The 14,162-nt window shown below is 43.4% G+C and overlaps 1 protein-coding gene across 10 annotated transcripts in view; it reads right to left on the reverse strand.

Annotated features, from left to right (window-relative positions):
• The window catches only part of ASB2 (ankyrin repeat and SOCS box containing 2), a 51,119-nt gene extending 37,235 nt beyond the window's left edge, over positions 1-13,884 (reverse strand). For 4 of the 10 annotated variants that reach the window (XM_087747599.1, XM_087747596.1, XM_087747597.1 and 1 more), the window contains exons 1-4: positions 13,226-13,858; positions 11,328-11,451; positions 4,465-4,553; positions 1,485-1,683 (exon numbers count right to left, since the gene is read on the reverse strand). The gene's annotated coding sequence lies outside the window, so the exon portion shown is untranslated. Of the gene's footprint in view, positions 1-1,484; positions 1,684-4,464; positions 4,554-11,327; positions 11,452-13,225 lie in introns of all 10 variants that reach the window. The other 6 variants (XM_087747600.1, XM_087747598.1, XM_087747595.1 and 3 more) reach the window with 5 other exon arrangements.
• Between the last annotated feature and the right edge of the window lie 278 nt (positions 13,885-14,162).

The following is a 14,162-nucleotide window of genomic DNA, read 5'->3' on the forward strand; positions in this document are numbered from 1 at the left end:
TGCCTGACAGTTGCCCAGTAGCTGATGGGAGCATGTGTGGGTTCAGTCTGGGTGTGGGGGCAGGATGATCGATCACATTGTGGGCTACAGTGGGTACTGCCTGGTCTCCTCAGCCAAAAAGCTCTCACCCTCAGGTGGGACAGTCTTTTGGGACCAGAGCGAGGCACATTACCATGTCAGTGTAGGGAAATCTATCCATCCACTTTGTGCTTGCTCTCCAGATACCAAAGCACTTTGCTATGCGGGCATGCCAGCACAACGTCTTTCAAAAGTGCTTAAATCATGTTTACCATTTTTTCCTTTAATGAGTGATTTCCTTTTGACCCAAGATTGTGAGACAAGTTTAGACAACTTAAGCTACTCACACTATATATGAGTGTAGGTGGGTGCATGCAGACTGTCAAAGGCATTTTTATTGAAATGCTGCAAAGACTGAGTCATTTCTTAGTTGGCACGTTCTATTTTTCATGAAAATGATTTTGCTTTCTCTGCTGCGATTGTACATCACGTCTGTCACATTAGTTGTGGTCACAGTTATATATCATGGATTAATCTCTGACATAATCTTATTTTCTGTTGTTTGGTACCTAAAAATCAATCAGGCCAGTGGTCATCTTAAGTAGACTCCATAGGCTGACTCTGACAGTGGTGGTTTAGGAGTATTTGCAAGAAACTTCTGGCAGGATAAACTGTTCCCCTTAGAAACATCCTGCCAGCTCATAAAGACTGGTTTAAATCTTCAAAACTTGGCACTTTGCAACCTTTCAAAATATTTTTCTGATTATTTACTTCTCAACAGTCCCATTTTCATGTAATGCTGAACCCAAATTTGAATCTTGCTAAATTCTTTATCTCCATGACATTTTGAAGCAACGAGTCCCAGAGCCGCAAATAGCACATTTCTGTGCTATTGTTGTCAAACTTCTGACAACCTCTTGCTGTGTACAAGCAGAGACCCACATGTGGCTTTGAACACTGGGAGCAGGGACCTCCGTCACCGATGGATGCTGGCACTGGGAGCCAGGCACTGAGGGAAAGCAAGGCTGCACACACCAGCCTAGCTTTTGACACACTGAGTCACACAGAAATGACATTGGGGCATGCTGCAAACATGGAGTTCAAGTTGCACAGGAAACTGTGGCTAGCTTTAAAACAGAGTCAAAGAAAAAAAAATCCCAAACCCCATACATGCATCAAGACTTCACTTTCGCAGGCAGCAGCTCTTGATGAACTTGCCAGCACAGTCACCGGGGCAGCCTGTGCAGCACATGGCACCAGCAGAGCTTTAGGCACGTTCGTGTCTGGCAAGACCCAAAACACTCCTATCACAAAAAAGTGATTGATAGTTTAAATTTTCACCAGTGTTATGAAATGTCTCTGGTTATTAGTTCACTGCTTAGGATGTGAATAGGAATGGAGTGTTTCATAATCATTTTACTAATAAATACGTTTTTTTAAAAAGCGGAAAAAAAGGAAAGATTTACCAGAAACCACTGGAGTAATTGGAGGGTGCTCTCCTCTTCACTGATCTTTGTAACCACAAGCCCTACCACGTGTTTGGCCTCAGGATCAGTTTGTTTCTGCTCTGCATCACATCTGTATAACAAAGCATGGGATCCAATATTCGTTTAGCGCTATGCACAGGTATATTGGTTCAGTACCAGAGAAGCTGATGGAGTCACGCTGGAGTAAGTGAGGACAAAGCAATCAGTCAAAACCCACTAAGGTCTCATAACACACTGAAAATAACATACATAAATATGCAAAGAAAGAATAGATCAAGCAGGCATTACCAACCTTTTCTTTCCCTAGTGTAATTGTACTTTATTATTTATGACAAATTATTATCATCTCTTCTGACCCTCCTGTCATGTAAAACACACACATCAATAAGCACTCTCTCTCTCTCTCTTCACATGTATATGTGCACATGTACAGATATCTTACTGGAAATCTGCTGTGCTTGGGTGAAGAGGGTGAAGTCCTTTATGTGAGATATCCATTACAAGTACAAATTAGTGTGGCAAGAGAGTAGCTGGGCAAAACATTGCAGAAGGTGCGGGCTTTCTCCAGCTTTCTTCTGATAAAGAATTCCTTCATATAGCTAAAACTCTACTTCCAGATGCCTTCCATCTATCCTTAAATTCTTCAGTGTATGCCGCAAAATTGACAGATGAGGCCAGGGAATGCAGTCTTTTGCATTTATTTATGTAAAGAATGAGAAGATCTTTAGCTACTAGAAATCAGTATATCCCTGTTTATTTTAGTGGAACTGTACTTGTGTCCAAAGAAGATGCAGCTCAGGCTGAGGAGCACAAGAAGCGCTTCAGGGAGAGGCATGTATGTTCCATCAAGAGATTTTTAAAATTGTCTCTCACATCTGTGAAATAATGTGACATGCAAATGGCATACACTGGCTTGCCATATGAAGTTCTCATGACACATTAACACTTTTCCTTTTTGAGCTCCCGAGTGATATCCTCTGTCTGATAAAAAACAAAAAATAAGACTTCAGGCTCTTTGGAGATGGGTGAAAAGCTCTGTGCTGATCCCATATGGTTCAGGGTAATATGCTGACAACCACAACTGCAAATAGACCTGGAAAGAACCTGATGATGTGCTTGTGCACAGAGTCCACCACTCTGAGCACAGCATCAATATAAAAAATAGGTGTGCATTATGCAGATGGTTAGGCTAAATTGGAGAAAGTCGAAAAAGGAGTTTGTCTTAGGAAGTATATGTCTTTACTATTGTGGGTGGACAGGTCAGAGTTCTGCACTGGCTAAGCATCCTCAGGAAAAAATCATCATAAAGGTTAGCAGAACAGTATACATATTAGCAGAGAACCAAAAGAAATTACATAAAAATAAAGCTACGATTACATATAACTAAAATGGCATAACCCAGACCTAAGCATGAGACTCTGCACCTCTTCTGCTTATTTCACAGAGGAAAAACACACTCTGCTGTGCAAATCAAACAAAATACTGCTGAGAGAACTGCAGTTTGGAGGCAGACAAAAAAAGATAAAATTTGTGTATCTCTGCATACGCTGCAGGAGATGTACATACATGCACACACAGATGCAAAGAGAGGACTGGGAATTGTGTGTAAAAAAGGACAGCATCAAGCAAGTTGAGCAGCTTCTGAAAAATCAAAGAAATCTAACCCTAACCCTCCAATTCTGTTTGTAGCATTTGTATTTTGGAGGTATCCTGGGAACTGATTATATTGAATTTTTTGCAGTTGTTGTTGAAGCTTTCAGGCTGAAATTTTCCCCAAGGTGTTACGTGTGGCAAGGAAGGGACATTTGCCAGATAAGGGTCGTAAAATGACTTGGCAGATCTCTGCATAGTGGCATACAGAAGAAATATTTGCCAGGGCAAGCCTCGAGGCCTGTGATCCTCTGCCCCACCATCTCTGACAGGACATGGCCAAGGCTGCTAGGGGAACAGGGGCTGCGGCCGTGGCCAGGAACGCAGCTCCCCACAGCCCCCTGCTCAGCAGAGATGGGCAGGAGATTTGCAGCCATCTTGAAATTTGTATTGCTCCAAATCATAGTTTGGTATAATTAAAACAAAGGACATTGGATTGTGTTGTTGCAGGCTGTTAAAAACTTTTCTTCCCCAACTCCACTCTCTTGCTTTGCAGGAGTAGTCATCAAAATGCATGTGGCTTAGTACATCGAGCACTGCGTGTCAGGAAGGACACCTACTGCGCCCCTAGCTCATCATGAGCAACTGGGGGTCCCCAGCAGTCTCACATGAGCTATTTTCTGCAGCTGCAGAACAGCAAAAGAAATGTTTTGCTGACCCAGCTGGGTGAATACAGGTAGCTGACTTTATTTCAAACCCCACCATACCCTTGAATCTAAAAGAAGAAACCTTTATGGGGACCATGCTGGTTGGAGACTTTCAGAAACAGCAGTGTTTCTAAAGAATTTAGGACAAAAATTAAGAATGACTGAGTAGTAACTTTCCTGTACATGTAAAACAGCTCTATCTGTAAACTTAGTGCTATGCATTTAAGGCTGGCATCCCAGAAAATAAAAACAAACTGGGATGATGTCAGTAGGCACTGACTGAATTTAAATCTGTCTTGCATCATAGGGAAGGGAGATTGTAGAAGGCAGTGAGATGATTCATCATTGCAAAATCAGAATTTATAACAGATAATATGGAGTCAATAAAAATAAAAAGACAGAACGCCATGCATAATATGACACATATGTGCACAACTGGTTGACTCAGCCCCAGAAAAGCCTAGGACAGATCTGGGAAACTGAGTATGTGCAGCTGCTACTCATGCGTAAGTCCATCTAATCTATCCCTCAGCTATAACATGCCCACCACTGTGGTATCTATTTACATACCGCAGAGCTCAGACACGTACATGCATTGACCTGCTTTATCGAAATTGCTGCCCAAACCTATTTGCCTAGCTGCCTACATCTAGCTGACTTACCCATTGGCCTTCTCAAAATGGTGCAAAAGATCCGAGGGGCACAGTCCTTCCCATGTGTGTTGGCAGCATTTCTTTCCAATAGAGTATCCCTTCAAAAGAATCAGCAACATACCAGACATGCCCATTAGTTTTGCACATTTCAAGGCCATTCTCTTGCAGCTTGCTCTCAAAGACCTCCACCCCCAGTAATAAAAGACTCTAGACTTCCAAAATTTATAACCATAAACAAATCAAATGCATAAGATCACTTAAGACATTTTGAATGGGACTAATCCTGGAACAGAAGCCTCATTTTTCATCCCATACCTGCCAGGCTTATTCTGTGCCCAGTGGAAAATTAGTAGCTGGGACCATATCTCATTTTCCAATTTGTAAAACCTCTGAGACCAGGTACTTTCTCCAAGACTCCAGCAGTCATATCCACTGAATTAATCTCTGCAGAGGTGCCAGGACAAACATTTCATCTGAAGAAAATTCTCAGGATCTGTTTAGCACCCATCCATACAGAAGGATCCATTCAAGAGACCATCGCACTCTGAATTATACTGTTAAATATATGTCAGTCTTGCCTATCAGGATCTGGGCTCACAGATTTATAAAATTTCAAAGCTTTGGAATTAAACATTGACGTTAAACTTAAAAGAGAAGTGTGACATAAAGGCTGTCATTTGGGTAACTTCTTGGTTGAATCTTCCTGTTGGAAAACCCGCCTGCCTCCTGAATACCTTTCTCCATTGTGCAATATGATGCAATGTATTTGTTGCCTGGCCCCTAAGTGCAGTACTGAAGTATAATCTTTACTCCAACTTGTCAAGAAGCTGGACAGGTCTGTTTTATATTCCCTCAGTCTGTATTTAGTCCACTTTGTCCTCATAAGGAGCCCTGCCCATATAGATATATATATTCATAAAAACACCCATTCATTTTGTACGCAGAACATTTCAAAGTACAGTCATCTCTGTAAACACTCAGACCAAAACCCCTTTGGCATTGAAAGCGCTGATGCCAGAGCAATGAAAGAGACTCTTTTCTCTGTCTCAACACAACCCTTTCCCATCTTTGCTGTCATGCACTACCGAGCAGAGCTGTGTGATTGTATGCCACGACAATGCACCACGTATCATTACTATTATGGGTTAAGAAATGTATTAGGAAATAAATCTCATCACTGCAAGCTGATATTTCTCATACAAGGTCTGATTCCAGAAGCAAATTCTTGATCTGTTTCTAAACATGCAGTGTAGTCTTTCTTTAAAAAGCAAAATCTAATAAAATGCATCAGATTTCTTGTTACATTTCCGTTTAACTTAATATTGAACCTAAAAGAAATGTTGAAATAACAAAAATTACTGAAATTACCTTGCTTCATAGAATAAAATTTTCCAAGTAGTGTAATTGCTTTTGAAACCAATCAAGCTTTATAAAAATCAGAATATTAAACTTCTCCTGTCATCAATTCATAAATTTTTAAAGAACTTTTCAAACCATCACTGCATTCAGTATGCTGATGACAAATCTCCTAGAGACAAGGAGATGCATCCTGCCCTCAGCTCTTCTAACTTACCTGATTATAACACCAATGAATACAACTGATTCCCTTTCAATTTACATCAGCATCATTGAGCTTATGACTTGGCCAAAGAATTAAATAATTGCGTCACAACAGAAAATCAGTAACTAGAAATATTATCAAAAGAAACCTGATGAAAGTTGTTGCCTGACCAGTCTTTGCTGGCAAATAAGTAATGCTAATTTTTTAAAAACATGTCAATTTGAGTAATTTCCTGGCTGGTGCAAACACCTTGTCCCACATTGATGGTGTTACCTGCCAGCAGAGAGAGTCCAAGTCTGGAATGAAGATAACCAAGGTGACCTACAATCGTACCTTGCATGGCCTAGGTGATAGACAGCATCGTCAGTACTAACATATGGTCAGTCTCTTCCTCTGGTCCCCAGGGGAGGGGAGGAGAAATGGTCACCTCCAACCCTCTTTGAGGGATGAGGGATGGGTCTTGCTCTCCTTACTCTCATAGTGTGGGCATGAGGCCAGAAAGATTGGCAGTCCTGCATGACATTCAGCTTTTTCTGGATATCCTTGGATGACTCTCTTCTTTAACAGCTTTACATAGAGAAGATCAGCTATGAAATCTTTTCTAAGGGCAAAATGCCTGCTGAAGCTAAAGGCCATTTCACCATGTACAGACAAGTCAACACCAAGTAAGAAATTAATGATTTGGGTGATGCTTTGGTTGATTTGATTGACTGTTGTGTATTTTCCCCGGGAAGAGGAGGACAAAGGTGTTACTCACGTCCCCATCACCCGTGAGGTCGGAAAAATCTCTTTTTGCCTATTCATGTGTATGTCATAGAATCATAGAATCATTAAGGTTGGAAAAGACCCTTAAGATCATCAAGTCCAACCGTTAACCTAGCACTGCCAAGTCCACCACTAAACCGTGTCCTCGAGCACCACGTCTACCCTTCTTTTAATACCTCCAGGGATGGAGACTCAACCACTTCCCTGGGCAGCCTGTTCCAATGCCTGACTACCCTTTCGTCAGAGAATCTCAGGGAACTGCATTCTCTCCTTAAATCAAAGCAAACTCTTAAATAAACCGCTGCCCTCTCAGTGCACAGCGTGTGTGTCAGCCAAGCTCACCCCAGATGTTTCCAGCTATTTGTCTGCTGTCATTTGGATCCAAGTTTGGGCCCCTAGAGAAGTGAGCGCATGACACTCTGTTCTTCAGGAAAATTACCTTAGTACAGTGTATTGACAGCTGAGGTGAGGAGGTGTCATGACTGCAGGAAGCCAAGCATACAGTAGATTCAAAGTGTCTATTCAAATTTGAGCTGAGCCATATTTTTCTATGGGGACTTGCCTCAAAGAAAATCATACATAAAAAATTATGCTTTATTTTAATACATACAGAAACCTAAAAGCAGTTATTCTTTATGAGACAAAGGTAACAAATAAGGAATGCAATGAAAAAAGAAAACCACACTGTGTTAAGGAAATAAATCTTAGTTCCAAGTCTTCAACAATAGCATCTATAGTTATGGACAACTCCTGTCTGGTTCATGGCATGTTTCAAGTCCTACCTCAGGTACTCCCTCCTCTGTGCAGAAAGTGAAACATGCCTTGGCACCTGCCCAGCTCCTTTGTCCAGGTTGATCTCACATAACAGTAGGCACTGAGCGATGCTCCACATTCTTATCACTTTACACCCCTCTGAATCATGAGAGAGAGAGGTGGTACCTCCTTGGGCACTGCAGAGCTTGGATGGACTGCACTGACCTCTCAGGATGCTTATTTTTGTTCATTAGCTTCAGAGTTGGTTAATCTTCTAACTTTGGCACCTCTTTGAAATGACTAGAGATAACTATGATGCCCTCTACTCAATTAGAAACACCACACAAGGTTACATCTTTCTGAAGGTTAGACCCATATTTAGCAAGTTTGCCCCACACCAGACAGTGTGCGACAACTTTCTATTCATTTAAATCAACGTGCACCGAAACCAGCAAAAAGACAGCACTGAGTGAGTCTTGGCTACAGTCTGGGCATTTTCCAGCTTGACCCAGCCAGTTCCATGGATGTCAGAGACTCCAAGGGCTGCTCAGACCCACATCGTAGTGTCCCACCAGCCTCACCGGTCATAATGGTGCAAGTACAGCCCAGCCCACCCCTTTGCTGCTACTCAGCTGCGCCCTGGATTGAAGGGTCTCTTCCCACTTTATGCTTCTTGGGGGCTGTGGCAGGATGGGACCCTGGGTCATGATGGCTCCTAGCATGGCCTGAGGAAGTCTCATGGTTTATTTTGACAAAATGGGAACTTCTTAAAACTGTCACACTCCTGTTCTGGTTTGGGGTCACCATGTAAAGTGTATGCCTGTACTGCGAGGGTGAAGGAGTGGAACTCCAGAGTTTGGCCAGCTTTAGGACAAAGGGTTATTGTACTCTGACTTGGCTTTACGCAAGCGCAAAGGGATTTGCTGTGTGCCTTTACTGACTTGCAAAGCCAGTTCTGTTTGTAGGCCCCCAGCAAGATGCTGGAAAGCAGTGCAAACATGCTCCAGAAGACTCTGTTTCTAAAGAGAGAGGTTGAAATCAATCGTGTCACAGCAGAGCTCGTTGCCAAGAGGCAAGAAATTAAAGTGAGGATGGAAGCTGTGTCCCAGCAGAGAGCAGAGCTGGCTGCCAAGCGCAACAAGATGTAAGCATCCTTCTCACTCTGTGCTAGGAGAGAGAGCCCTGGTGTCAGGGTTTAGTCCTCCTTTATCCCTCGGTGACCCTCTTCTGGCTGTTCATGGGGAGTGTTTGCACATTCACACGTGTTGCAATCAGTAAGAAATTTAAGCAGCAGGCATAGTCCATTGGAGCAAGGGAAGAGCTGCAAATGACAGGCTTTCTCCAAGGGACAGTAGTGTGCTCGCTGTCTCTCTCCCCTTCTCACCAGTGCACATCCCACATGCAGTGGCAGGAGTGACTTTCCTGTTTTACCACGACCCGTGAGTCAGTGCTGCACCCTGCATAGACTGAAGCCTAGGTCTTTGCTTGTGCTGTAAAATCCTTTGGGTTAGGTTCAGCAATGACACTGGGACCAGTTCTTACATGAGTGTCTTCCCCCATGCTCCATTCCCCGTGCGGACACTTCAATAGTTTGGGACTTGATCGGCTGGAAGCTAATAAATCTATCCAGGATATTGGATAATCCGGTAGTTTACCAAGTCCCTGAATGGGGTGCCTCACCCACCTGTTAAATGCACCATTTCATTTCTTTTGTTCCAGAACAGGAATCAAGCTCTTAAGTTTGATATGGTTTTTTAAGGCTAACAGTGTGAAGAGGAAATGAGCAATCAAACTACCAAGCAGAAGTAGAGTTGAATGAAATGACAGAGGGAGAGAAAAATAAACTGGTAGCAGAACTTGAAAAATTAAGAGTCAGGTAAGGGCTAAGCTCCCCCTGCCACAGTATCAGACTGTGTAACACAGGGCTGCCTCTGTCTGCATGTGGTCTCATCCAACTTCATGTATCTCCATTGTTCCAATTATTCACTTAATAAAACAAATTAGTACGATAGTACAGTATTGGTAATAGGAGCAAGGTACTAAAAGGGACCCATTGCATCTTTAAGTCTTGTCCCCTGCTGTTTTTAGTAAACATTATGTACAATCTTCATTCAGCATATAACGAGACCGATCAAAAATGAGCAAGGAAATCTGGGCTAGACACAGTAAGGGGCTGCACGAACTGCTGAGCTGGGCAATGCAAATCCTGATTTATAGCCAAAGGGCACTCGAGGTTTGGGAGCTCAGGTTCCTTCTGCAGTCAGGGAGGATTAGTCCCTGTTATTTAGCCTGGCTGTCAATAGAGAAGCTGTGTAAAAATGTGGGTAGTGGAGCACTGCCTCCCCCTCCTCTAGTCATGTTTAAAATACAGTGGCTCTTGATGAATATGGCTAGGGGCTTGGACCTGACAGCCTGCTGCAGCCCCACAGTGAGGAGCCCTCCAGGTTTAACCCCCAGGACATCAGCTGCTGATCAGCCACTTCTGACGGGGCTCAGCAAAAGCATGGAGCTGCTCAGCCTGAGCAGTGCCAGGTGCATGGGGACACAGAACTTGCAGCTCCCAGGAGACTCTCAATGCCTATGGGAGAGCGCTAAGCGATTTAGGCCCCTCCAGCATCAGAGGGCTTTCAAGAGGCTGTAGCTTGCAATAACAGTATGCAAAGAGATGGTGTCCAACATGGCTCTAGCCCCAGCTCCCATTACACCCAGTGATATATTGTTTAAGACCTCTCTCCTTTGATTACAAATTTTCTTCTAATTGATTCATGGCCCTTTATTTCTTTTGCTGCCAACTCTGTCCTTTAGCTTAACTGGCTCTTCATTCTCCCTGGTGTTATGCCCTTGCTCTATTTATAGAAAGCACTGATTTCCACTCTGGGATACTTTCTCACTAGCATTAAGTCAGCCAAGTTCCCTGTGTCCCAGACAGGCTCTCGGTTCCCCTGCTCTGCTCAGCTCTCCCTGCCTGCACCTGTCTGGTCCGAGTCTGCCTTTTGTGGACACTGCATACAGTATTTTGGAGTAGATCTTATTAATGCCTAGTACTACATGATGTTAATACTTGCTATTATTAAGTATTATGATTATTAGCATTCCTGTTATTTCAGGAGGCCATTTGGAGGCTGAACTGTCAGAACTGCCAGATTTCCCATATTCAAAGGATAGTTGTTTTTAGATAGTCTTCCAACGTCATGGAAATCCTCTTTGTGTGGCATAGCACAATGAAAAGCTCCTTTGATACCAAAGGATCCCTTTAACAACATATTTCATTCTCGCTGTTTGAACTAACCCTTCTAAAATAGTCTTGTGTATTTCTTCATTTTCTTTGCAGGCAGCAAAAGCTAGAGAGGAAAGCTGCTAAATACAAAGTATATGAAGATTTCCTAGTGAAAACCCATGACAAATTTCCTGACAGTAAGTGTTACTCTAAGGCACCTGCTGGCTCTTTTACTGTAATAACAGCAACTGTCACTGTCTCCCTTTGCTCCTGAGCTGTGGTCCGGTAAATGCAGTCACCAGCAATCAGCTGTGCAGAGAGGGGTGCTGGTGGTGGAGCTGGCAGCTGATGGCAGGAACAGCAGGGAGCGAGTCAGACCCACTTTCCTGGGGCTGAGCCTGTGTGCCCAGTCAGCACTGTCAAGCTGTAGGTAGAGGACAAGGGAGCCAGATCCCTTCTATAATAGCTGCATCCCAGTTTGACTGTGGGATCTGCACAGCCTTATGGCTGGGAACTAGGAGCACACACTTCTACAGATGATACCAGCACAAGGGACAGAAATCTTCTTCAACTTACCAATACAATGTGCTTGGGAAGAAAGTAAGTCAGGACTGCATAGTGCAGCTTAGCAGCATCACAGCAATTCATTGATGATGTTGTCCACTCGGGAACTGGGTTAGGCCAAGATGACATGAAGTTGCTGAAAGGATTCACAAAGTATGTGTTTCATTTCTGCCTTGCTGAGCTTGTTTGCTATTGAAGGTGGGGTCTAAAGTGTGCCTCTTGCACAGGGAGCTCTTAGACCTGCAGACTCCAACCATGTACCGCAGACAGCAGGGCTGCTGTGCCTGAGGAAGAGGGCAGTGATGCCTGGATGGCTCCACCACACTATCACTGCAAGCACAGACTGGACTGAAAGTGGCTATAAGCACCCTGAGCCTCCTGACCCCCTTGCTTCCCATTTCCAGTGTTGGCTGTTAGCTCTCTTGTGCTCCTGGCTCCATACAACCATACAACACTTGGGTACAGCCAACCTGAAGAAACCTGCCTGGACAAATTGCAGCCTATTGGCCTTGCTTAGCTCTTTTCTCAGACCACAAAGGCACATCCTTGGCCCCCAGGACCTAGGTTTTGACCTGGGTTGGATTGTCTCCCTCCAGGTGACTGTGGACCTTGCCCTAAAATGGCTCCAGAGAACATGTTTGCATGGCAGCAGTGTGGATGGGAGACAGCTCTGAACTTCTACTTCCACCCTTTTGTGAGTGATTGATACAGTCTGTTTTCTCCACTTATTTATTAGAGGATTAGAGTTCCAGTAGAAGAGGATCCAGACTGTTTTATAGCTCAATGTTTTTCAGAAAATTGGTTGTGACCCCTGTAGCCCCATGCAAGGCAACCAAGAGGGCTGCGATGTGTTGAAACATTTATTACACTATAAAGTTAATACAGTCCTGCTCCCTGACCCCCCCCACATGTCTAAGGTCAACTATGCTCTGTCAGCTTCTCCAAACAAGCAAGTCAGTCCAACAAGCTTTGATACTTTTTTCTCTTGCTTTTATAACAAATATACTAGGGTCAAGGGAATATTTGTGTTATGAGGGGGGGCCACCACCCAGTGGAGGCTGTTAAACATAGACCCACCTTGCAGAAGGCTCATTTGGTGTAGATAAACCCATTTGTGTTTTAATGCTGTATTTAAACACTTAGGTGATTTTGTTTTAAGTAAATTCACTGATGTGTTGCTTACATACAGGTAAAGGACCTGTCTGTCATTACCAAAGTCTCTAATCCTGGTGAGTTACACATACCTTACAGAAGATGCATTAAACGCACTTTCTTAAATGCATCTTAAATCCTACGTGAATCCTTTCAAGCATTCCAGGTCTTTGGGTTTTCAGTCCAGTCTCAGTCTGAAGTGATAATTCTGCACCAAAGGGTTTATCAGCAAGAGCTATTTGACACCTAGTCAGGTGTTAAGCCTATAAATAGTTTATCTCTTGGCAACATTTAGACCTTGAGCCATGAAAAGTCACTGGCTTGCTTTCACTATGAGGTCAAGTCTGTTTGAAGGAATAGCTTGTTTAAAGGACACAGAAGTCCCCATGCAGACTTTAAAAAAACAAACAAACAAACCACCAAAACAAAACAAAAAAAAACTCACAAAAAACAATCCAAACCCCAAACCAAACAGGCTCTCTTAAAAACCCATTTCACTCATTGGTGTGAAGCCTCACACTGGATTAATTTCCTTGTTGAGTCACTACAGGCTTTGGTTGTGTTCATTCTCTATTCATGGAGCAACACCTTACTTGGTGAAGAGTTTTCCTCCTTTCCATCCTTATCATCATGTTTTCCAGAAATTACATTCCCTGGGATTAGAAGCTTAAAGCCCTCAGTAGTAGAGGTATGAAGTCCAATACATTTCCCTGACAAAACCTCGACATGAAATCACTTCAGCTGCCTTGTTTTCTTACCTTTCCACATTCTCTGAGTAAAACAGGGTTGTTTCCTTTTGTCAGACATCCACCAGCAGAGGCACTTTACATAATTTTCTCACACTTCAGACTATTGATGCTTTGGACTCAGAAGATTAAGCAGCAGTCTCCACTGTTCAGGCAGGGGTGGGGAAGGAGGCATGGTGTGTGTTTTTCCTAAGGAGTCTGTTTCAAGTCGCTTCAAAGTTGCAGGGAAAAAACCTCCCACATTTAAAAACTGGCAAGCACAAAGAACTCCCAATTTCTATTTTTGGAATCCATGATTGTTGAGATGACCTTCAGATGCAGCAGAGGGGAGCAAGCTGAGTGCTGAGATACGAGTGCTCCTAACTAGTCACCTTGAATCGATTCCCGCTGCTAGACACACTCCCCAGCAGTGAGACTAGGCTGTTATGCAGAGGTCCTGGTCCTTCATGGATTTTGTAAGGTGCAGGCACTTCCTCAGAGGTCCATGAGCAGCCAGAATAACATATCCTGCAGGAAGAAATCTGTACATTAGCAGGATTTGGCCCCTACCATGCAAAGAAAGGACAATAAGGTATATGTGACAGAAGGCAGGTGGCACCTATATCTGCCTTGTGGTCCATTTCCCTTGTGCCCTTCTACCGATTATTTGGAACACGGTGGGGACCCTGTGGTGAGAGCTATCATCAGGAAGCACGAGACTCTCTCAGCTACAAACCAGAACTTGATAAAGAATTTAGTCATCCTGTCAGATGACTACAAAAAAAGCCAGCATGACCTTGAAGCCTTGCTATGGGAACATGATACCACAAAAATCATACTGTTATTAAGCATGTTATTTATGGTTTATAGGGCGGTATTTAGGTCAACAGAGTTACACCACCTAAAAATCAAATTCTTCATGGTGCTGAATGCCATCTTCTTGCAAGAAATCCTTAGGGCGCAGACTCAC

Source organism: Nipponia nippon, unplaced genomic scaffold, assembly GCF_047370975.1.
Source record: "Nipponia nippon isolate SJK-2023a ecotype South Korea unplaced genomic scaffold, ASM4737097v1 scaffold_11, whole genome shotgun sequence".
Taxonomy (NCBI): domain Eukaryota; kingdom Metazoa; phylum Chordata; class Aves; order Pelecaniformes; family Threskiornithidae; genus Nipponia; species Nipponia nippon.